Source organism: Bactrocera dorsalis, chromosome 1 (genome assembly GCF_023373825.1).
Source record: "Bactrocera dorsalis isolate Fly_Bdor chromosome 1, ASM2337382v1, whole genome shotgun sequence".
NCBI classification, from domain to species: domain Eukaryota; kingdom Metazoa; phylum Arthropoda; class Insecta; order Diptera; family Tephritidae; genus Bactrocera; species Bactrocera dorsalis.
In genome coordinates this window covers 21,069,200-21,094,426 of record NC_064303.1, presented here as the reverse complement: position 1 = coordinate 21,094,426, position 25,227 = coordinate 21,069,200, and the positions used below count along the sequence as shown (strand labels likewise).

At 37.1% G+C, this 25,227-nt stretch overlaps 2 protein-coding genes across 3 annotated transcripts in view; one reads left to right on the top strand and one right to left on the bottom strand.

The window, feature by feature from the left end:
• The window catches only part of LOC105225670 (glycoprotein-N-acetylgalactosamine 3-beta-galactosyltransferase 1), a 90,557-nt gene that overhangs the window by 13,952 nt on the left and 51,378 nt on the right, over window positions 1–25,227 (bottom strand). The window lies entirely within an intron of this gene.
• LOC105225671 (glycoprotein-N-acetylgalactosamine 3-beta-galactosyltransferase 1) overlaps window positions 1–25,227 on the top strand; it is a 63,497-nt gene that overhangs the window by 36,240 nt on the left and 2,030 nt on the right. The gene's annotated exons all lie outside the window — the stretch shown is intronic.

Sequence of the window (25,227 nt, the reverse complement as noted above, 5' to 3'; positions counted from 1 at the left end):
TCCGAAATGAGATCGCAGCTGATTGTATAACGAATGAGCAACCGAAAGACATTCATTATGCAACAGTAGTTCTCACCGTTGATACAGGAAAAATGATCGGTACTGTCTCCGCTTAAAAATCAGCAGAAATCTACATATATAATTACATACGAGTGGTGTTCAAAAAGTATCGCGAATTTTGTGTTTTTTCAAAAATTATTTATTTATTCCCCTATTTATTTATTTATGTCCCCTTCAAAGTAATCCCCATGAGATATTATACACTTGTGCCAACGGTTTTTCCAATCTTCGAAGCACTTCAAAAAATCATTTTTTTTTTATCTTCTTCTCTGATCATTCGCCTATAATATTAAACTACAATAATTTCATGCATTCCTATACTAAAAGAAGAGGAATTTTTTCCAAATCCACAAATGTCGACCTTTTTCAAAAAGAGCTAGAACAAAACGCTAATTTGAAACTAAATATTAGTCTCAAAACATTTGAAGAACTGGATGAAGCTCTTGAAAATTTGAATATAGCGATTCACGAAGCAGCAATCTTGTCAACCCCTCAATGTAGGCAGGAGCTAAACCAAAATAGCAGCATTATACTCACAATAGAGATCAGAAAATTAATACAAACAAAAAGAATTATAAGAAAAAGGTGGCAAATCAGTAGGAATCGAAATGATAAAACTGCCCTCAATAAAATAACCAAAGAGCTTAAACAACGTTTATTTGAATTTAAAAACGATTGTATACAAAATTACTTAAAATCTTTAGGCACAAAAAATGATGACTTCTCGTTGTGGAAAGCCACCAAATATATTAAACGCCCAACCCTTAAAAATTCTCTGATCAAAAACTTAAATGGTGAATGGTGTCGCTCTGACCTTTCAAAAGCTGATGCATTCGCTATGCACTTAACGAAAATTTTCCAACCTTTTAATCTTTGTACTGCAACAGATAATGATGAAATAAACGAATTCTTAGTTAGTCCCTGTCAAATGAATTTGCCCATCGAACCTTTCCATTCACACGAAATCGCTAACCAAATAATGATACTCAGCAACAATAAAGCACCCGGCTATGATCAAATTAATGCAAAAGTATTAAAATCCTTGCCAGACACAACACTCAAATATATAACACTTCTATTTAACGCAGTACTTCGTTTACAACACTTTCCTCTTCAATGGAAGTGCTCAGAAATTATTATGATACAAAAGCCGAACAAGCCAGAAAGTGAAATGAAGTCGTATAGGCCAATAAGTTTACTGCCAACGCTCTCCAAAGTATTTGAAAAAATATTTCTCGGAAGACTACTGCCTGAGCTAGAAAAACGATCTATCATTCCCGAACACCAGTTCGGTTTTCGTCAAAATCACGGAACACCAGAGCAATGCCATCGTATTGTTAATACTATTCGAAATGCACTAGAATCTAAACAGTACTGCTCTGCTGTTTTTCTCGATATTCAACAGGCTTTTGATCGTGTTTGGCACACTGGGCTCATGTACAAACTCAAAAAACTATTACCTGCTCCATTTTTTCTATTGCTTAAATCTTATCTGAATGATAGATTTTTCTACGTCAAAGTTCGGGAAGAGCGATCAAAGATTTATAGAATTGAGGCAGGAATCCCACAAGGCAGCGTGTTAGGCCCAGTTTTGTATACAATATATACAAGTGATATGCCTTTGTTAGATAACTTCCACATATGCAGATGACACAGCAATTTTAGCATGCAGCCCTTGTGCAATTGAAGCTTCGATTATGGTACAAGAAGTAATTAGAAGTATTGATGTTTGGCTCAAAAAGTGGAATATTGCAGTTAACACAGACAAATCTGTGCACGTCACCTTCACCTTGAGAAAAGGTAATAGCCCAAGTATTTTTCTGAATAATTCTGAGATACCATCTAAAAGCGATGTTAAGTACCTCGGCTTGCATCTGGACAGAAGACTGACCTGGAAATTGCACATTCAAACTAAGAGAAAACAATTAAATCTGAAGCTTAAAAGAATGTACTGGCTTTTAGGGGAGAAATCAGAACTAAGTACAGAAAACAAATTACTACTTTACAAAACTATGCTTAAACCTATTTGGACGTATGGCATCCAGTTGTGGGGTACAGCAAGTACTTCAAACATCGAAATTCTCGAAAGATTTCAAAATATTGCACTTAGGAAAATTTTAAATCAAAAGATTCAGTAGAAATTATTTTAATAGATTGAGTTATCATACTAACCCAGTCGCAATAGCCCTATTAGATGACTCAAACGAAATTAACCGTCTTAAACGGCTTCATATATTAGATTTGCCATATAGAAAATAAACTGTTTATAAGTATGTACATATGTATATCTATATGCACTTCTGTATATTAGTTCTGTACTCGTTGGAGTACAGCAACTTAGGTTAAGTTAATGTAGTATTACACAATTTGCTTATTGTCCTCGGACAGATTGTAAATAAAGAAAATCTATAAAAAAAAAAAAAAAAAAAAAAAAAAAATCTTCTTCAGCTCCTCCTTCTATGCCGTCTTTATCTCGTCAAGAGAAGCGTAACAAGAAAAACTCGGGAACAAGAAAAACTCACAGGGGGCCAGATCTGGGGAATACGGTGGCTGCGGCATCATTAGTGTGTTGTTTTTGGCCAAAAAGTCGCGCACGAGCAACGATGTGTGAGCAGGGGCGTTAGCCAATTTTTGTTCTTCCACAAATCCGGGCGTTTCTGGCGGATTGCTTCGCGCAAATTGCGCATAACTTGCAGGTAATATTCCTTATTGACTGTTCTTCCCTGTGGCAAGAACTCATGATACACCACGCCCCTGCAATCGAAGAAAACTGTCAGTTACGATTCGCGATACTTTTTGACATGCGTACTAATCATCGGAACAATTCTTACCAAAATTGTTATCTTCTTGTGGATCAAAACTAATACGGTTGTGTAAAGAAACGTTGAGCAATACCAAAAGCTCCATCAGAATCAGGAAGGACCTCTCCGAGCCTTTCGATAACAAACGAAACAATTCAGCCTAGGCGACTCCCTTTCGTGCGATTTCTTCATTCTCTTCTTTGAAATAAACAGAAAAAGTACCATCTTCTTTAAGAGTACACAACTGCTGGCGTACGCCGATGACATCATTGGCTACAACATCCGCGCCGTTGGTTCTGCTTTCTCCAAAATAGATAAGAAAGCGAAACAAATGGGTCTTGTGTTGAACAAGGGCATGACGAAATATCTCCCGTTATCAAACAAACAGTTGTTGCACTTGCGACTTGGCTGCCACGTCACTGTTCACAGTCATAATTTTGAAGTCGTAGATAATTTCGTCTATCTTGGAACCAGTATTAACACCAACGTCAACAGCCAACAGGTGCTACTTTGGGCCAGAGTAGGCAATTGGGAAGTAAAGTCCTCTCTTGACAAACAAGAGCTAAACTCTATAAGTCACTCATTATTTCCGTCCCGGTATATGGTGCAGAGGCATGGACGATGACAACATTTGATGAGTCGACGTTACGAGTTTTCGAGAAAAAGGTTTTGCGAAAGATTTATGGTTCTTTGCGCATTGGCAAAGTATTGAATTTGATGGATGGGAGCGAGTATTGAATTTGATGGAACGATGAACTGTATGGGATACGACGTGTGTTCAAAAAGTATCGCGAAAGTTTTGCTGACAGTTTTCTTCGATTACAGGGGCGTGGTGCATCATGAGTTCTTGCCACAGGGAAGAACGGTCAATAAGGAATATTACCTGCAAATTATGCGCAATTTGCGCGAAGCAATCCGCCAGAAACGCCCGGATTTGTGGAAGAACAAAAATTGGCTTTTGCACCACGTTAACGCCCCTGCTCACACACATCGTTGCTTGTGCGCGACTTTTTGGCCAAAAACAACACACTAATGATGCCGCAGCCACCGTATTCCCCAGATCTGGCCCCCTGTTACTTTTTCTTGTTCCCTAAACTGAAGAGGCCCAAGAAAGAACGACGTTACGCTTCTCTTGACAAGATAAAGACGGCATCGAAGGATGAGCTGAAGAAGATAAAAAAAAATGATTTTTTGAAGTGCTTCGAAGATTGGAAAAACCGTTGCCACAAGTGTATAATATCTCATGGGGATTTCTTTGAAGAGGACAAAATAGATATTCATGAATAAATAAATAATTTTTGAAAAAACACAAAATTCGCGATACTTTTTGTACACACCTCGTATACGACGACATTGACAAAATTCAGCGAATTAAAAGACAGCGGACACACGGCTAGATCACGTCGTCCGAATGGACAAAACGAAACTAATAATAACGGGTGATTTTTTTGAGGTTAGGATTTTCATGCATTAGTATTTGACAGATCACGTGGGATTTCAGACATGGTGTCAAAGAGAAAGATGCTCAGTATGCTTTGACATTTCATCATGAATAGACTTACTAACGAGCAACGCTTGCAAATCATTGAATTTTATTACCAAAATCAGTGTTCGGTTCGAAATGTGTTTTATCGACAAATTTTGTTCAGCGATGAGGCTCATTTCTGGTTGAATGGCTACGTAAATAAGCAAAATTGCCGCATTTGGGGTGAAGAGCAACCAGAAGCCGTTCAAGAACTGCCCATGCATCCCGAAAAATGCACTGTTTGGTGTGGTTTGTACGCTGGTGGAATCATTGGACCGTATTTTTTCAAAGATGCTGTTGGACGCAACGTTACGGTGAATGGCGATCGCTATCGTTCGATGCTAACAAACTTTTTGTTGCCAAAAATGGAAGAACTGAACTTGGTTGACATGTGGTTTCAACAAGATGGCGCTACATGCCACACAGCTCGCGATTCTATGGCCATTTTGAGGGAAAACTTCGGACAACAATTCATCTCAAGAAATGGACCCGTAAGTTGGCCACCAAGATCATGCGATTTAACGCCTTTAGACTATTTTTTGTGGGGCTACGTCAAGTCTAAAGTCTACAGAAATAAGCCAGCAACTATTCCAGCTTTGGAAGATAACATTTCCGAAGAAATTCGGGCTATTCCGGCCGAAATGCTCGAAAAAGTTGCCCAAAATTGGACTTTCCGAATGGACCACCTAAGACGCAGCCGCGGTCAACATTTAAATGAAATTATCTTCAAAAAGTAAATGTCATGAACCAATCTAACGTTTCAAATAAAGAACCGATGAGATTTTGCAAATTTTATGCGTTTTTTTTTAAAAAGTTATCAAGCTCTTAAAAAATCACCCTTTATTTGAAATTTGGAGTGATAAAGACGCTTGATGGTCAGAGTATGTGAATGAATATGAAAAATGTACAACGAGCGTATAATATTTTTATTGACCTGCAGACCTCCGGGTTATTTACGGTTTCTTTGCAATTTCTTATAACAAGCTTCTTCATTCTTTCTCTAGTTCATTTATACTAGCTTTATGTACAATCTGAATAAGGTCTTGTCTATATCGCAGCTCTACAAAAGAAAGCTTTTGTTGCCCTGGTTGTCATAGCAAATTGTGTTGTTTAAAAGTGTTCAAATGATATTCTTCAGAAAATGAATGTGCTTTTGTTTTACAGTCATGATCAGCCTTTTTGAGCATTCAAATATCACGTGATCCTCTCTTTCAGTCGCCTTACCGAAAAAAGATGGAAGGTTTTGAAGATCCTATAAAAACCAAACGTGGAGATATTCAGACATATAGTTTACAAAATGTTTGAAAATTCCCCTTTGCGTTTCCTAAGTACTTTGCATGCCTTCAGAAACAATGAAGTCGCTTAATTCTCAGAAATCGGTATACTCTACCAGTTGAAGTGAATGGAAGTATGAAACATCTACATGGAAGTTATTTTCTCAAAGTGAATTCAGTGATTTGCAAAGTGATCAAGTTAGGAAAGATAAAGCAATTTTTCAAGTGTAGTAGTGTTCGACGTGTATGGATATTTACATGAGTAAAAAAATACTGAAATGTAGTATGAAAAGGTTGATCGGTAAAATATTTTACGGCCATCAAATATGACAATTAGTCAAAAATACAGATTACATCAAGGTTATACTATTCCGGAAATTAAATACCAGAAAAGTTTTATGTCAAAAGTTGGGAATTTCCTAGGTAACCATAAAGCGACCAATTATAAAGAAATTGTGAAAAATATAATGATAAAATTTCAGACACTATTGCCAAATTTGAGTATCAAGTTAGTCTATCTCCTTAACCATCTGGATACATTGTACAAAAGAGTTTCTCAACTGAAATTATAAAATAATATCGTAAATTAGTTTAATCTTCTCTTTTTAATCAATTTATAAAGTTTCGGACTTTAATGCTTGATTTTTCAACTATTATGTAATCTCATCTCTTGGGCAACTCTCAAGATCAAATACAAAATATGTTTATTTCTCTACTTCAAACAGGTGAGAACTACAATATATTAGACCGATTATGTAAATATTGCGGTTAATCGTTACAATAAATCTTACAGCTAATCGTAATTAACGTAATTAGTCATCAAGAGCTACACTTATGAATGCTAACGATATAATTAAAGGGTATCTCCGTGCATATCAGTCACTTCGCGTCTACTAGAGTATGTACGTATGAATGTGTGGTTTGTCGCGTGGCAGAGTATTTAAGTGGTGATAAATAAATGTCATGAGACTGGTAATGATACCGATCTGTGTACTCACAAACATAAGCACATGAATTCGATTGAACAAAGTTACACAAAGAACTTTAAAATCAATAAAATTAATAATTCAGTGGGTGCTTGTGGGAATTTTCAAATAACGTTCAACCACAAATTGTGAAAGACTACAGAAGGTTCATGTATACAAAACCAATGGTTCAGGTGCGTATGTACCTATGAAGGTATGCGTTTTTGGTACTTGTAAGCCATTTGCCCCGCTTTTACGATATACTTATAAATCAACTAGCTTCATAATAAAACGTTTAAACTTTCAATAACTATCATTTATGTATGCCCCTGGGAAGTTAGCGCTCATTACAGCCGGTTGACAGAATTTTCTCGCGCCCACATACTGCATACGAGTATACCATATAAAGGGTGATTTTTTAAGAGCTTGATAACTTTTAAAAAAAAAAAAACGCATAAAATTTGCAAAATCTCATCGGTTCTTTATTTGAAACGTTAGATTGGTTCATGACATTTACTTTTTGAAGATAATTTCATTTAAATGTTGACCGCGGCTGCGTCTTAGGTGGTCCATTCGGAAAGTCCAATTTTGGGCAACTTTTTCGAGCATTTCGGCCGGAATAGCCCGAATTTCTTCGGAAATGTTGTCTTCCAAAGCTGGAATAGTTGCTGGCTTATTTCTGTAGACTTTAGACTTGACGTAGCCCCACAAAAAATAGTCTAAAGGCGTTAAATCGCATGATCTTGGTGGCCAACTTACGGGTCCATTTCTTGAGATGAATTGTTGTCCGAAGTTTTCCCTCAAAATGGCCATAGAATCGCGAGCTGTGTGGCATGTAGCGCCATCTTGTTGAAACCACATGTCAACCAAGTTCAGTTCTTCCATTTTTGGCAACAAAAAGTTTGTTAGCATCGAACGATAGCGATCGCCATTCACCGTAACGTTGCGTCCAACAGCATCTTTGAAAAAATACGGTCCAATGATTCCACCAGCGTACAAACCACACCAAACAGTGCATTTTCGGGATGCATGGGCAGTTCTTGAACGGCTTCTGGTTGCTCTTCACCCCAAATGCGGCAATTTTGCTTATTTACGTAGCCATTCAACCAGAAATGAGCCTCATCGCTGAACAAAATTTGTCGATAATAACACATTTCGAACCGAACACTGATTTTGGTAATAAAATTCAATGATTTGCAAGCGTTGCTCGTTAGTAAGTCTATTCATGATGAAATGTCAAAGCATACTGAGCATCTTTCTCTTTGACACCATGTCTGAAATCCCACGTGATCTGTCAAATACTAATGCATGAAAATCCTAACCTCAAAAAAATCACCCTTTATGTATACGCGTACATATACCAGATGATATGCTCAAAATTGTTTTAGTTTTCTTCGATGGTGAAATTGTATTTGCAGTCAGTATGACAAACGACTTCTGAAGGGGTAAGCGCTGATATAAATGCTCCTTCTGATGGAATTAAATAAAAATAAAAGAAATGTTTAAATAAAAGAAATTAGTTAGTTTCGTCTTCTTCTCTATTGGTACTATAATCATCTAAAAACCATTTTAGACACATAGAGTTTATAGTAACCGATTTTAAATATACTTTTCACAAGTATGTATTCGTTCTAAATGCAAATTGAAGTGTAGTACTTGCTGCTTTGACTTTGACTGATACTGCTCCATCATTGAATACATCCAAAAATAGAATTTCCACCTCCGTAAATACGTAAAGACACATTCAAAGTAGTGTGGTCTACAGATTTTAATTCTTTGGGTTTGTCGATGTCGTTAGAAAGCACTTCCAGCTAATAAAAAGTTTGTGTATTTTTATGAAGGTGTATAAATCATATCAGGTATCAAAATAAAGTCACATGTTTCAAATTTATGTTCGGTACACTTTAGCAAATCTTAAGTCTTACACGAAAGCGATCAAAAATAGCGATATTCGACATGAACAACCTTTTTCTAAACTAAACGAACTCAAGCTTTGTTTACCGGAGAAGCCATCATCACTGCTCTGACGGAAGTCCCAAATTATCAAACCTTGAAGTAAATCGGAGGAATAACAGCGTTTGACCGGATAAAAATTTACGTTGGTACTAGTTACGTAGTCTCAACTGTTGTGGGAACGGGTATGTACTCGTAGTTTGCGTTCTACTAGACCTGACAACTATAATGGTGTGCGTATTGCTACTGATCTGATCAAAAAACTCAGACAAGTGTCCTGAAATTTAAAGTGCATAATTAATATAGCAGTTTTAGCAAACCTACACAATCGTTATGAAATTACCAAACTACCACAAGGTTACTTTACACGAGGTGTGTTCTGAGAATAATTGGAATTTCATAATAATAATTAAAATTTCAAAATAATCATATCTAGGACTCAAAAAAGTCGTATTAAATGCTGTATTTTTCAAAATTATTTTGGGTTTTGTGAAGCAGTGCCACCAGACAATTAAGGGTATTAACCAGTTAATGATCCCACTCAATCGTACTTCATTACATAACTAATGGGATCCAACAACTTGCTCTACAGTCTGTACGTTACTCCTGTAAAGTTTTATCCCGTTATATTAATTGCCTTTTGATTTAAACTCGAAAGGGAACAACCATATGGAATTTAAATTCTGTTACATGTGAACTAGGCGTGGCTGCAATTAGATTTCGCACATTTTCACACCGTAATATGCAAATGTCAAAGGAATGTAACAACCAAATTTTTTTCAAATCGCTCTTGAGGGTCTCGAGATATGTGTTTTCACCTAAAAGTGGACGGGGTCACCTAAATAGAAATATTTTTATCATCTTCAACATAAGCTCCTGAGCAAAACATGCAAATTTAAATTCAATATGCCATAGACTTGTTATACGCTTCAGCTGAGATGGCATTTTGTGTTTTCAGCGACTTTTAAATTTTTTCGGTTTGGGTTCATTTTGGAGCACCATTCGCTAGATTGTTGGGCCGTGCCGACGTCATATTCAGAAACGCGCGTTTGATGAATGTAGAGTCCTCAGCAACGGTGACAATAATTTCTTTTGCTACCTCTATTGAACGTCTTGAAAAAAAATCAGGTTTTGACATTGAAAGATTAATCAGAAGGTATTTAGTCTATAAGAGATGTCCAAATCATTCGCTATCTGTCTGATAGAGACGCGCAGATTTTCAAGCTCTCTGGCTTAAACTTTTCTTTCGTCTTTTTGACAATACTTGTATTATCGTCATTAACTGATGTCGATGGACGACTCGCATGTGGCAAGTTTTCGATGATTTGACGACCTTCAATTAATGCTCTGTGCCACTCAAATTTAGGGTGGGCCATATAAAATTTTAAATTTCGAAGATAGGGCGTAAAAGATTGAGTGTAGCGTTTGCTGTATGGCACGTAGCGCCGTCCTGCTGGAACCAAATGTTGTCTAAGTCTTCCTCTTTAATTTGCTTAAAGAAAAATTCGGTTAACATTGCGCGATATCGCTCACCATTGATGGTTGCGGTTCCTTCTTCATTTTCGAAGAAAAATGGGCCTATGATTCCACCAGACCAAAATCCGCACCATAAAGTGATTCGTGCTGGGTGCATTGGCTTCTCGACGATTACGTGCGGGTTTTCTGTGCCCCAAATGCGACAATTCTGCTTGTTAACGCAACCATCGAGGTGGAAATGAGCCTCGTCCGAAAAGATAATTTTTCGGTCAAATTGACCATCCTCGGTCAAACGATCTTCTGCCCAATATTTCCCAGTTTTCTTCTAGTCAATAGCGACCCATTTCGTAAATTTTAGACTTTTTACTGAATATCTGTCACTTTCCGGATGGTATTTGACGTTTCCAATATCGAAATATAGATAATTCAAATTTAAAACGGTATATGGCCCACCCTACACTTGTGTTCGTGACTCCCCAAAACCTGTTTGCAACATTTTTTCAACGATTCTGTTGTCTTGTTTATATTGGAAACAGAAAATAAAAAGCGCGACAAACATTCCGATTCGTAAATAAACAGTTTTAAAACGTACAATAATTGACATATGGAGATCAACTCGGTTTTCGAATGTAGTTTAAGAGGTTATATACAGTTAGAAGGCCGAAAAAAGCGAATTTTCTAGAATTCCAGAGTAAAAATTATCTTGATGAAACCTGGTATGTAGGTTTCTTGGTACAAAAAAAGTTACGAGTTCGTAGATGGGCGTAATCGGACCACAGCCACACCCACAATTTTCCATTAACCGAAATATATATAGTGCCCTAACTTAACTCAATGTAAGATATAAAACTCTAATTTTGTACAGAGGATCGTAGTAGCAAAAGGCACCTGTGAGCAAAATTTTTTGAAAAAGTGGGTGTGGCCCGACCCCCTAACAAGTTTAATGTAAATAAGTATCTCCTAAACCACTGAAGTAACAACCAAATTTGCTGAGTACAAATCTTATCAGAACTGTGACGATGGATGAAATCCGAGGATAACCCTGTTCACTCTCGATATCACGGTACGGTTAAAAACTACTAAAAGCTCTGGTAGACGTTTCACATCTTAAATATTTCTCTGGTTTAGCCCCGAACTTCAGAGACCCTATACAGTATATATAAAAATGATCAGTATGTTGAGCTGAGACGATTTAGCCGTGTCCATCTATCTGTCTGTATATATACGAACTAGTCCCTCAGTTTTTAAGATATCGTTTCGAAATTTTGTAAACGTCGTTTTTTCTTCAAAAAACTGCTCATTTGTTGGAACGGCCGATATCGGACCACTATAACATAGAGTTGCCATACAAACTGAAGGATCGGTATCAAGTTCTTGTATGAAAACTTTTGCATTTGACAAGATATATTCACGAAATTTGGTATAGATTATTTTCTAAGGCAACAATGTAATATTGGAAGAAATTGTTAAGATCGGTTAACTATAGCATATAGCTGTCATACAAACTGAATGTTCGGAATCAAATGCTTGCATGGAAAACTTTCGCATTTGACGTGGTATCTTCACGAAATTTGACATGGATTACAGCTTAAGGTAATAATATAATCTCCGAAAAAAATGTTCAGATCGGATTTTTATAGCATATAGCTTCCATACAAACTGGAATGGAACTGTGTAGTCCATTGTTCAGTATTAGAACTCAATGACATGCTGAACAGAGCAAAGACTAAAAATTATGTAAACCCCGTAAGTTTTGATAAAAAGTATACCGTTATCAAAATATATATATTGCCTTTTTAACGATTTTCCAAATATTTGCAGTTCTTTCCTTATTTTTTTTTATATCTGTGTGAACACACTTGCCTTATTATCTCTCTACTCTTTCTAGTGTTGCAACAACTTATGAAACACGAAGAAAAGAACACAAGGACCACTTTCGGGCTATTCCGGTTGTTCGGGTGTTTACCTTTACAAGTTCGTTAAATTATGTACCGTTTGTCGCATGTGTTCAAATGCCAATGCATTCTAATGTTTTGACACTGGAATACATACACCCAACGAATATCACATATATAGATGTTAGTAAAAGTAGCGGGTGACCACGTCCACTCAAGGACGCAACAATTGTGTGTTCCCGCAACCTCTTCAAGAGCGCCAAGTTTGAAAATGGAAAACCAAAGTATGTTCTCATCTATTGACAGCACAAATGCTGGCATATATGAGCGCGTGTCTGTCTGCGTGATAACTGGAAAATAAAACTATCAATTATTTCCAGTTTGAACACTTTGCTGGTATGCGTCACACAGAAGCAGTCGTATACGAGCACTTTCAACGGTATTTGTGCACGCACTGATTGTCGGTGAGTGTCAATGTCGTCCAATGTCCTGTCAATGGCTTTCATAGCGACATTTATGCGGTTTGAGGCCAATTACAATTTTTTTTTGAAATACTTGCATATGGTCTTTATGCACACAAATGTAAGTATTCGTTTATTTACAGCTGGACAGGTCACACGCGACAAATACATAAACATATGCACATTCAAACAAACTGATTTGAGTAAATTTAGAATTAGCGTTTGAGTTTAGTGGCAAATTTCTCCGAAGAAAGGCTGTTATTGGAACTAATTAATACTTTTTCGAAAATTTTTTATCCGATGGAAGAATAATATATGCGCAAATTTGTGTCTTACTTATTGATTTATTCTTCGATAAAATCGCCACATATAGTGTTTTATTTGTTGCACAGGTTCTCCATGTTTTGCGAAAAAATTTTATTTGTAAAAATTCGTGAATGATATGATGTTTTTGCCTTTTGAACTTCGCGGCTATATATAAAGCGCTACAGAGCTCGTATCTGGCAATACTTTACATCCTTGAAAGGTAAGCTACAAAACGATGCCATGAATGATTAGTTTGGATATTGTAGTCAACAGTTTAAGACGTGTAAACATGAAGTTCACTAACGCCGAAATTCGCGCTATTTTTAGAATTTTCCTTCGTTAAAAGCAAATCCGCTAGAGAAACGTTTCGTGAGATTAGTGGTGGTAGAAAAAAAACCTTCTGAACCGAATCAATGCCTGCGATATGCTGCTGAAACGGAACGGAACGGAACTGGCGATGAAAACTGGATCACATACAACAATATCAAGCGAAAACGGTCGTGGTCGAAGGCCGGTGAATCGTCCCAAAGAGTGGCCAAGCCGGAATTGACGGCCAGGAAGGTTTTGCTGTGTGTTTGGTGGGATTGGAAGGGAATCATCCACTATGAGCTGCTCCCATATGACCAGATGCTTAATTCTACCATCTACTGCGAGCAATTGGACCACTTGAAGCAGGCGATCGACCTGAAGCGTCCAGAATTGGAAGGGTGTAGTGTTCCATCAGGACAACGCCAGACCACACACTTCGTTGATGACTCCTCAGAAGCTACGGTAGTTCGGATGGGAGGTTTTATCGCATCCACCATATAGACCAGACATAGCGCCAAGTTATTACCACCTGTTCCTGTCCATGGCGAACGCCCTTGTTGGTATAAAGTTGAACTCAAAAGATGCTTGTGAAAAGTGGCTGTCCGAGTTTTTCGCAAATAAAGAGGGGGGCTTCTACGAGGGGGGTATAAAAAAAAGTAAGGGAAATAGTTGACAACCTTATATTTGCTGAAATTGTGTATAAAGCTCTCTCTTGATCGTTTCTAGAAGTCCTGGAATTATTAACGCCTCAGAAGTTCTTTGAACGGAAATCCATAATATTGACATGTGGAGTTGACCTGCCAATAAGTTTAGGTTGTCCTACATTGTTGACTACGCTGGACTTAATGTTGGGCGAACACAAGGCCAGCCTGGCTATCTGTTTATATAGTAGCTTTCTGAATACTCCTGTAGTTATTTAATGGAACTCTACAAGCCTTATCTATGCCTAAGACTTCCACCTGGAAAATACTAGTTCAATTTACGGAATACGGAATAGAAAGAGAGAGAGAGATGGCAAGCTATTTGGAGTTTACCCCTGTCCCTCCTCTGCAATCCCTTTTGGACTCGTCGGTATACATTGTAATAGTATCCTCTTCCCTACAAAACCTCTTTTCCATTCACGTCTATAGGGTATCCTCACCTGCATGTAACAATTGACATCCAACCATTAGAGGATATACATATTTTGATTTATTTAAATATGTTCTTAGCTGGTTTAGGTTATAGCTATGTCCATAATTCTATCGTTTTCAACTACGTAATTTCTACATTCTTATAGCTTAACACAGCAGCATGTTTATTTTCAATTTAATTTTATGAAAATCCATCACAATTTCCCGAATTTTCGTGATGTTTTATAACGTTACTGTCTCTTCTTGAACGGGGCATATCGGTTGTACTGGTACGGTTAGGAAGAAATTAGTGCTCTAACGCAAGGATAGACATTTTTTGTTCGTGAGCCGGTTTCTCCGTCAGACCAAAGGCTTTCCAGCCCATATAGCAAACTACCTGTGTTTGTACGCGGTATCTGGTGGTGTTCTGCTCAATCATTACGTGTTTTACTTATATGGACAGCTTACAGAGTAACCTTTCATTATGGCAACGCTACCGTCCTTGGCTTTAGTTTTTTGAATCAGTGGACTAAATTACAAATCAATTACCAGCTGTCAATACTTACATAGACCTATGTATGTACATATTACATATTTATTTAGTACAACTCCAAAGAATACTTTGGTATCAGTCGTAATTTATTTTCACACTTCATAATTGTATGTTCGCGCAAATGTTAATACGTAATAGTAAATACACATCCGATCTAAAATTTTTTGTTTGCCACACTATTGTTGTTTTTACATACGAAAAGCGATAATTGCTGTGATTCTAGCAATTTTTCTAGTGATATCCTCATTAAAATAACTATTTTATTGTATATTACGAAAAAAGGAAAAAGAAAGATACGGACAAACTGAAAAGCTCGTATACTATTTAATGGTTTCAATGAAAAAACTAATTTGTTGGAAGTATACCCTGATTACGTCGAATTATTTTTATCTTTATTCCTTCAAACGTTCTAAATTCAGCGTAAATTGGGCCTCAACTTATACATACAGAGCCCCGAAATAGCATCTATTTATTTTTTCAAATAATTCTGGCAATGGCAGGAAATATAATAATAATATAATGGTTCGATCCAAACAATTCCTACAGAGATTGTCTTGGCTTGGGATATAATCCATGCCAAATTTCGTGAAGATAAATAAAAAAGGTTTCTATCTGAGCTCCCGTAGCTTCTGACGAGTCATCAATGAAGTATGTGGCCTGGCGTTGTCCTGGTGGAACACTACACCCTTCGTGTTAGCCAATTCTGGACGCTTCTGGTGGATCGCCTGCTTCAAGAGGTCCAGTTGTTCACAGTAGATATTAGAATTAAGCGTCTGGTCATATGGGAGCAGCTCATAGTGGATGATTCCCTTCCAATCCCACCAAACACACAGCAGAACCTTCTTAGCCGTCAATCCCGGCTTGACCACTGTTTGGAACGATTCACCGGCCTTCGACCACGACCGTTTTCGCTTGATATTGTCGTATGTGAAACATTTTTCGTTGCCAGTCACCATTCGCTTCAAATATGGGTCGAGTTCGTTCGTATCGTAGGCGTTGATTCGGTCCAGAAGGTTTTTTGCGTCAAATCATGCGGCACCCAAACATCAAGCTTTTTTAACTCGATGTTTTCTATGATTTGGTCAGTATTCGTCGTCTCAGGTCTTCCGCCGGCTGGGTTATCCATGGTGTCGTTTTCACCCGTTGTGAATCATCGAAACCATTCCTCTACTATAACAAAAGACTTCCAAATTATATCAGCTTAACTGGCTTCGCTTGAATTTCAATGAATTTATTCATTTAATTGCTTTGGAGCAGCTATTGCTCTATTGACGACTTTGTGAATTTTTACTTCTCAATCCAATTATTTCTTCTAAGGCTTCACTGTTGCATGCGGGTTTTACCTGTCACCTTTGAGCAGTCAAGCTCTTCAATTCGAATACTAACCAAAGATCTACAATGACTGGGTAAATTTGGGTAAATTTTTAAAGCTTCCTGGATCGAGAATTCTTCAGCGGCATCTGTTGACACTTTTTCAAGAAGAACTCCAAGATGCTTAGACGTCAAGTTAGTTACAAGTTCCAAAAGGCTCATGATCTCACACCGAAGCAGCAACAAGTAAGAATTGAGAGAGTTGCTTCGCTTGGCCGAAAGCGCTCAAATTCCGAACATTGTGTTTTCTGCCGAGAAAAATTTTTCCAATTGAGCAATTCGTAAACTCTCAAAACGATAGGGTTTACTAGACCGACCGTTCATACGAGAATCTTAGTCATCGGTTGGCCACCAGGAGGCAGCACCCGCCACAAATAATGGTTTGGGCCGCTGTCACCGCAGATGGGCGCTCTCAAATTGTTTTCATCGAGCCTGGCGTCAAAGTAAATTCGACATATTATCAGGAAAGTATTCTGGAGGCTGCTTTGAAAACGTGGGCAAACAAAAATTTCGGTCGCAAACCATGGACGTTTCAACAAGACTCAGCACCGTCTCACAAAGCGCGAGTGAACCAAGAATGGCTGAAAAACAACGTTCCACACAATGGCTCTCGAATTCACCACATGCGAATTCAATGGATTATTCTCTCTGGGCCATTTGGAGAGCAAAGTCAGAAGGAAAAAAAACTCTAGTCTCGAGATGCTGAAGAAAGCCATTGTCCATGAGTGGGCCAAAATACCACATTCGGGCTGCTTGCGTTTCGTTTTTTGACCGTAGGCCATAGTTAAGGCAAAAGGTGGTAATATCGAGCAAAAGTGAATTGGCTCTGAATTTATAATTATTTTCACACATTTTGTATTTTAAAATAAATAAAAATAATTTTCCACACCGAATTTAAGGCTTTTTTAATTGGTTACCCTATAACAGCAAAGTACATGCGGAATTTACCGCGTATCCAGCCTCCGGTACCTAAAAAATCAACTTTGCGCTCGATTTGGCTTACCGCGTTCACTTCGCAGGCACCCTAAAACAAATATAAAATATGTAGCTTCAAGGACTCCCATTTTTGTTTTAATTTCCTAAAATCCAATGTCAGTAGAGTATATTAATAAAATTTGAATTATTGAAATGTTGCGTGAGAATGGAAACTTGCATTGTTCATAATTTAATTAGCTTTTCGAAAAGACATCTTGCCAGCGCCAGCAATAAAATTAAAGCATGAAGTATCTGCCTATCAACCGAAACACATGCAGGTCCACCCCGGAAGGATGTGAGCAGAGTTGAAGGTAATATAGGCGATTAAAATCGTGATGACGAAAAAGTCACCTATAAAACTACGTGCCCTATAAAAACGTAATAGCAGAAAGAGAACTCACCTAACTGAAAAACTATGAATGAAAAAATAATCATATACTATACAAAATAATTGTTGTAATTATTTTTTTTCTATCCGTCAAAAAAATATCGTTACAAGCGAAATACAATGAAATCAAAACACCTGCGCCTTTATGTGAACACACAACTGCAAAAATCCTAACAAAAACCGCACCAACTTAGGCCGTTAGTTTTTGTTATTAGTTAGTGAAAACAACGCCCGCTACAAATATGAGAATTACATTGAATAAGAATATTAAATAAAGCAGGTGTATGGTAGAGGTATGTGTGTGTTTGTAAATAGAAAATTTGAGAAAAAAACGTTGTACTATCAGGAGCGCTGAGTGAACAGTGTTGAGTAACAGGACACGAGTATGCTAGAGTGCATGTGCAGAGAGATGACGTTGAGCACTAGTTCTCATTATAATCACATACTTGTACATCAATATTTCTAGTAACTTACTGGAATATTAAGCGTATGTTTTTGATTTATTTCCAGCTGGAGAGTTTTGGGAAAATAGAGAGCAAATTTGCACAATAGAATAATATACAAAAGTTTATTAAATATTCATCAACTGGAAGCATTTCTTTGTATTGTAGTTCACAATGTTACACTATGGGTATGAAGTGAAATAAATGAATTGGTTGCTCTAAAGTTCAACTATTGGAATTGTGTCTGACTAATTTTACTTTTTTGTAAACATAAGTTTAAGAAACTAAGGGGAAAGGTCTTCCATGAAGATCTTTATCCAGATTAACAAAGATTAACATTTACCGATCCAAAAGGGGTTAGATCGCCGAAAAAACAGCCCTTGGTTGGATAAAATCCGAGTCAATCCGGTGTGTAGAACCGGCTGTCGTGAGAATTGCTTAATCCAGATTCTTATCGATCAGTTAGTATGTCAGCTTAATGCTGTATTGCTTCGATCTGAAAAATGTGTGCAGAGATTATCTTTAAAGATTTTAGCATTGGCTTCAACAGTAATAAAAAGTGAGATTTCCATACAAGAACTTGATTTTGATCGTACAGTTTGTATTCCGGCTATATGCTGGGTCCGATCTGAACAATTTTATATGGGACAATAATTTAAGCCTAAAGACATCGTGTCAAATAAAAAACTATTTTAAACAAGAACTTGATTTTGATGGATTAGTTTCTAAGACAATTATCGTTTCGAAAAAATTAACCGCTTATTGGCGAGAAGAGCACATGATTTAGTTGTTCTCGAATCGGGTATTTCGGGTGTTTAAGGCAGTAGTCTGGCCTATAGTTATGCCTATTTTCATGACTTCTTTGGAGGGTGGTTTTTTATAGGAAAATAAAATTGAATTACCTTGAATATTTAGAGTGTTATATTGAAATTATAAAAAAATGTGTATGTATTTGAAAAAAATTAATACTTTATTACTATTATTATTGTCACTCAAAGTTGGAACCTCAAAAAAATGCACGAGGGTGGCTCGGGTGATTTTGGCTCTTGATGTTATCTAAAATCAAATATTCTTGTTTATTCTTAATCTATAAACATGTTATTCTGGTCAGAACTACTGAAGTTAAATTTCAACGGTAAATAACAAAATGGCGGACTTTGAAAAAAAATAGTCCTTTTATTTTGCAAAGAAAGGGTTGTAAAATAAAAAGATAGGGGTGAAAAAAATTCTCGTAAGTTCCGACAAGAACTATAAATGTGTAGAACATCCTGTTAAAATGAAATGAAAGCAATCGGTTCAGTAGAAAAAAAGTTAGGACCCGGGCCGACCAGAAAAACAATGTTTAAAGTTTAACAACTCCGAGAGAGAACGCTCTAGGAAACTCGTTATAACTCCCGAAATATTTCGAATTTCTGTCTGAAATTTTCACAATATATTCTCAAGACATTGTATTTTCAAATTAAGCAAAAAAAAGTTTCGATTTTTTGGACCCAAGTTACCAGACTACTACCCTTATTCTACTTTCTTGAATCATTTGAAACATTTTCTGAGAGAGCTTGAATTTTCTTAATTCGATACATTTGTTGTGTAGTACATTATTTTTTTTTTTGCTTCTGAATAGCTCTCAGTCAGTGATTTCTTTTAAGCGAGCAATCTCATAGGAACATAGGAAACGGAAAAAAGTCGCTGCAAGTTAGATCCATAGCATACGGTGTAAGTTTATCATTTAAATGTGTGATTTTGTCAATCAGGCGTTCGCTTCCTCCAAATACATCAAGAATAGAGCTTCGACACTCCACCTCTCTGTTGAGCATATTTTTCAATAGGAGGAAATTAGGATCTACCCGTCTACAATTTTACAGTTACTGTTTTCAAAGCCTTGATTAGGATTGGTCAGTTTATATGGCAGCCAAATGCTATAGTGGTTCGATCTGAACAGTTTAGTCAGAAATTGTAGCATTGCCTTGAAGAATAATCCATGCCAAATTTCGTGAAGATATCTCGTCAATTAAAGGTGTTTTCCATACAAGGACTTGATTGCGATTGATGAGTTTATATGACAGCTATATGCTATAGTAGTTCGATCTGAACCATACATTCGGAGATTGTACCGTTGCATTAAATAATAATTCGTGTAAAATATCGTGAAGATATTTTGTCAAATAAAAAACTTTTCCATACTTGAACTTGATTTTGATAGGTCAGTTTGTATGACAATTATAAGCTATAGTAAACGGATCTGAACAAACTAGTTTGTTTGAGGAAGTTACTGAGATCTAAAAGTTTAAATTCTGAACTTTCGCTAACACATTCCAACGGCCCACTGTATTACTGTATTAGGGCTAGAAATACAACATATGTATGTCTAACAACTTCCATGATTTCCACGAATAATTGCACGAGTATGTGTTTATTACTTGTCTGTTGGTTGGAGCTCGTGGAAGGACTAACTGTTCGAGTCACACGATGACCGGAATGTTAAAACTCCGCCATTTGTCATTGTGAAAATTCAGTTCGATTTCGACCGTGCAACATGTAAAACGTACCACAAGCGGTCTACGCATTGCGTGATAAATTTAATCTGATCAAAAGTGAATCAAAATAAATAAGTGAACAGAAAAGGAAAAACAAAGCATAAACATGCATACACACTTATCTAACCTCAAAGTACAAATGCGTTAGCTGGATTTTTTTGAAAATTATATTTCACCAGAATATGTGTGTTTAAGTGCTTGGAATGAATGTGCAAAAAATGCATATGTATATGGAATGCCTGTGTTTTTTACGAATCCTAAAGAATTTTAACTACTTAACCTAACTAATACCCGAATAACGGTAATTTCTACCGCTCACCATGGGCCAAGGAAATAGCCAACCGAGCGTACACAAATCTTTTGCTCCTAAAACTTGCATTGTTATTAATTATGAGATAATTATTTGCGGTGAAAGTGAAATCATTTCGCATTGTAACCTATATAATTAGGCATAAATTAAGTCCATAATAATTTGACGCTACTAAATTGTGGCGCCGCAAAGGAATCGACATTTGTTATAGTGCACCAGTGACAATAAATTTTCTTCTGTTCGTTTTAACCTCCGTTCGCCCACCTAAAGGCAACTAACAACCAGCGAAAATAGCGCCGATTCCGCTATACTGGCTACCGAATGGATAATGGGTATTTGTTTAGACACAGGTGAGTTAAGTTTTCATTGTAGAATTAGTGAATTATCGGCGAGTTGATTAATCCACGTAAGCACGTAAGCATCTAGCAGTTTTTTTGGGATTAATCGTACTAATTACGTGCTAGTTTTACCATTACTGATTCTTTGGCATTGTTTATTAGTAAACAGGCACTTGCTGTTAGTCATAGATATTTAAAAATACTTCTGTTCACACTAAGGCTTCTGAAATCGGCAGCAATCCACAAAATTGTTGCCAAAGACTTGTTCTGTATGTAACTGGCAGCGAAGTTGAACGGGGTGAGGTGGGCAGGGACACAGAGGTAAGGATCTATCCAAACTAGAGAATCGAATGGGAGGTGGTGTCTTTTCAGCAAAATGAGATACCAGAATCGCCTTCGGTCTACCAGTTCACAGCAATGTCCTCCAAGCGGAGATCGCAGCTTCCTTGTTCTGATAAATAGTCTCTTAGGGTTTCATAAAGATAGTGAAAGAAAGCCTTGATCTCTTAGTGGATCTAATATCCTATTTGACGATAAGCCTGCAATGGGTTTTGGACATATTGATATTCCTAGTAATAGTGAAGCAGATGAACTAGCCAGACCATACACCACCCTATATTTAAACTCCGAAAATGAGGGAATTTATGGCTGCTTGTGGATATAATATAACAAGTCGCAGAGGCTTGGACGATAATAGCATGTAGTGAGTTGACGTTCCGAGTTTTCGAGAAAAATATTTTGCGAAAGATTGATGGTTCTTTGCGCGTTGGCCATGGCGAATATCGCATTTGATGGAACGATGAGCTGTATGAGATGTACGACGACATTGACATAGTTCAGCGAATATGCTGGCTAGGTCATGTTGTCTGAATGGACGAAAACACTCCAGTTCTGAACGTATTCGACGCTGTATCCGCCGGGGTAAGCAGAGGAAGAGGAAGACCTCTACTCTGTTAGAAGGATCAGATGGAGAAGTACCTGGCTTCGCTTGGAATATCCAATTGACGCCACGTAGCGAAAAGAAGAAACGACTGGCGCGCTGTTGTTAACTCAGCTAAAAACGCATAAGCCGTGTCTACACCAATAAAGAAGAAGAAGATAATTGTTTGTCGCGAGCAAGTGTTTTTGATTGATACTACTACGACTATCGGGATGTCGTGAAACGTATTATTACTAGCAATGTGTCTCAGATTTATGCTTACAACCCGGGAACGTACGAACAATTAGCTTAATATCATGGCAATGGAGAGGCGAAGCCGAAAACATCAAACTAGGTCAAAATCAAGGTTATGCTCACAGTTTTCTTCAATTATCGAAGTGTGGTACATTGCGAATTCCTTCCGACCGGCCAAGCTATCGTTTACGCGAAGCTGTTCGTAAAAGGAGGTCGGAATTATGGGCCGACAACTCTTTGTTTTTGCATTACGATAATGCACCGTCGCATACTGCATTGATTCTCGTGAGTTTTTCGCCAAATTTTTAACTACCGTGTTCGCCTGATTTATCTCCGAGTGGCATCTGGTTATTCAGCAAACTGAAACGACTGCTCCGAGGGTTTAAGATAATTTTGCTTATTTACGTATCCAAGTTTTGAGTTCTGTTGTCCGAAATATTCGCTTCCATAGCCTTTTTCTGTATGCAAAATGCGAGCTGGTATTGATATCATCTATATAAATTTTGAAATATTTATTTGAAAAATTTTCAAATCTTACAGACAGATATCAAGATAATGCTTTTCTTAGCGCTATTTCATATGTTTTGGAATACTATTCGTAAAATACAAAATATAAAATAAATCTTAAATGTTACTAACCTATAGAAAATGTAGTAAACGCGTAATCCGTGGCAATATAATCTAGAACGAAATAGAATAATTGCTCTTTGCGTGGGCGTATGAGCGGCATTTGCAATTGTCAACAGGTATATGTATGTGTTTGTGACGACACAAGTTCATAAGTTCTAGAACGATAGAGTCATTGTAAACCACATAAGAATGGCATACAACAAAACCGTTTAACTGGCGCATCCCTCTCTTCGCAGTGCAGCAGTCGTCAGTCGAATAACCAACCCAGTTGTGGTAGGGGAAGGCAAAGTACTGCATGATTATGGCAGGTCTACTATTCTTACTATCTATTAACGACGACTGTTTATTAAATATTCAGACTGCGACAATGTTTCCATTCCTGCATTTTATTTTATTATTTAAAAAGAAATTTTCAATTCGCGATACATAAAAACATTCAATATTGACCTAACTTCAATAGCGTAATGTCACTGCCAATGCCAGTGAATGTGGTTGAACGAACACTGTAAATTACTATAAACCCATATTTAACTTTCATATTTTATAGATATTTGTATAAGTATTTGCACAACTTAGTCGGACATGCGTGCCATGGTAATTATGTGTTAACTGCTCTCTAACATGAATGCGCTTAAACCTGTGTGTGTGTGTGTTTGTATATTATTTTGTATGCTAATATGCAAATATTTAACTATTTATTCATATTTGAATGCCCGACATTGACAATTGTGCTGTTAAGGAGAAAAATTTTACGGAACTCTAACTGTGGGAAGGTCCAAAAGTTTTCGGTGAAACAAACCCAAAAGAAGAAAAAGTAAGGAAGCGCTAAGTTTGGTTATAACCGGAAATTTCACATTCTGCCAAATTGCATTAAAGCCAAGGAACTACCTTCAGTTACATAAAACTTGTTAGTTACGAGTACATGGGATCTACTTAGTACAAGTTTTCACACAAAATTTTTCATTCTAAGCACAAAGACTAGAAAAACACGATCTCTTAATTTTATTAAGTTAACTCAGTATTAGTTTTTTACAGTACCGTTATATGGGGAGTGGTCGGAGTTACCACCCGATTTCATTAATTTTCACGCTATCGGTAGAAGTTCTTATAATATTTGCGCTAGACGAATTTGGTTGTTTTAGCTTTAGTGGTTTAGGATATACATATGTACATATGTACCTTAAACTAACAAGACTGCGGACCCGCCCACTTTTTCAAACTTTTTTGCCGACAAGTGCCTTTTACAAGTTCGATCTCTTTTGCATACATACAATTTTAAAGCGAATATGTGTATGTACGAGTATAGACGGCTACTGTCAAAATCGTTGCAGCCGAATCCGACTCGTAGTTCTATGTTGACCACGTGTGGAAGCAGACGTGTTCGCGGATTTTAGAATTTTCGATTGAACATTTGATTTTTGATTTTAAGCTCTTTTGCTTCGATGACAACCGTCAAAAATTGGTTAACCGAGTTTCAACGTGGTCGCAAGTCTGTTTATGATAAGCCACATCAAGGTAACAAAAGTCACCGATCTCGTATACTCGTATGCATTTATATTTAATTATTTAACTGATTTACAAAATATTTATGAATAGCAGTTAATGCAAGAAACAAGTGAGGAACAATGATTACAAATTTATTTGCTAATAAAACTAACCCCTTCGTGGTCTACAGTTGTAATCAATTAAGTCTTATCCACCAACCCAGTGGATTTGGTAAAATATTCAATTTCTTTCTGCCCTAGCTGTCCAATGTCTCTTATGCTGGAGCATAGTCATGGAATATGTATCCCGTTTCAAAAATCTGAAGGCTGGGCATTCGCAAAGTTAATATTCCAGCGTCTCAGGGCATACAATGCATTCCGCCGCATCCTTTTGACCAATTTTATGAAGGTGGGATCTTGCCGATAGGTGCCCTGCGATGCTACAATGTTAGAAGTTTTCTCTTGCATAAAAATAGCAGTACTTTAGTCTGACTACCATCAACACTATAAATGTTTCAAACAACTCTTAAAAGAGCTAAATGGTCTAGGGCACCTAGAGCAGGCACCACCTATTATGCAAGACTACATTTTATGTATTTAGTTTAAAATTACCTTCTGTGCGTAGGTTACTATAGAAGAAGCCCGCTCGTATTCCAATTTCACCCTTTGATCCGTCGTTGAATATGTAGATTTCATCTTTCGAACTGTCCAGCACAGAACCATTGGTCTATTCTTCTCTATTGGAAAATGAAGAAAAAACTATGTTTAATTTCTCATGGATCATGGATTTTTCTGCTTAATTCGATTTGTCAAGGAATTAAGTTTATAAAAGTATTCTTCTTCTTTTTCTGGTGCAGACACCGCTTACGCGATGGCCGAGATAACAACAG